This window comes from Penaeus monodon, chromosome 30 (assembly GCF_015228065.2).
Source record: "Penaeus monodon isolate SGIC_2016 chromosome 30, NSTDA_Pmon_1, whole genome shotgun sequence".
Classification (NCBI taxonomy): domain Eukaryota; kingdom Metazoa; phylum Arthropoda; class Malacostraca; order Decapoda; family Penaeidae; genus Penaeus; species Penaeus monodon.
In genome coordinates, this window is record NC_051415.1 from 17,231,411 (window position 1) to 17,231,898 (window position 488).

The following is a 488-nucleotide window of genomic DNA, read 5'->3' on the forward strand; positions in this document are numbered from 1 at the left end:
CCAGATACAAACGGGAGCTCACGTTAGTCCTATCGTTCAACTGGAAGACAAGTCGAAGTATTCCAAAGAGTTTAACCCCACGACATCCTCGTCACAAAATAAACATTCGTGAAATTCCACACGAATGCACTAAAAAGACACTATAAGGACAGCATAAATGAAATAGACAATCCACATACCATAAAAAGAACACTTTTATCGTAGTGTAAATTCACTGTTTAAATACACTGTGAAACCACCGTAAAAGAGCGGAATTAGCCACACGCACACTGCACAACACCATCCTTAGCACTGTTACACCTGCACTGAGACAGGCTAGTTTTTGCCATCTGTCGATAAAAGATAAGACTATTACGGTCAAAATATCTTGTTGGATGACAGCCGCTTTATATACAAGAGATAAAGTAGATTAAGAGAATACACCCCCTTGTCCGTAATCTACATTCCTTTCTTCTTTTAGGATGGTCGAACTATTCATCTCATTTTTT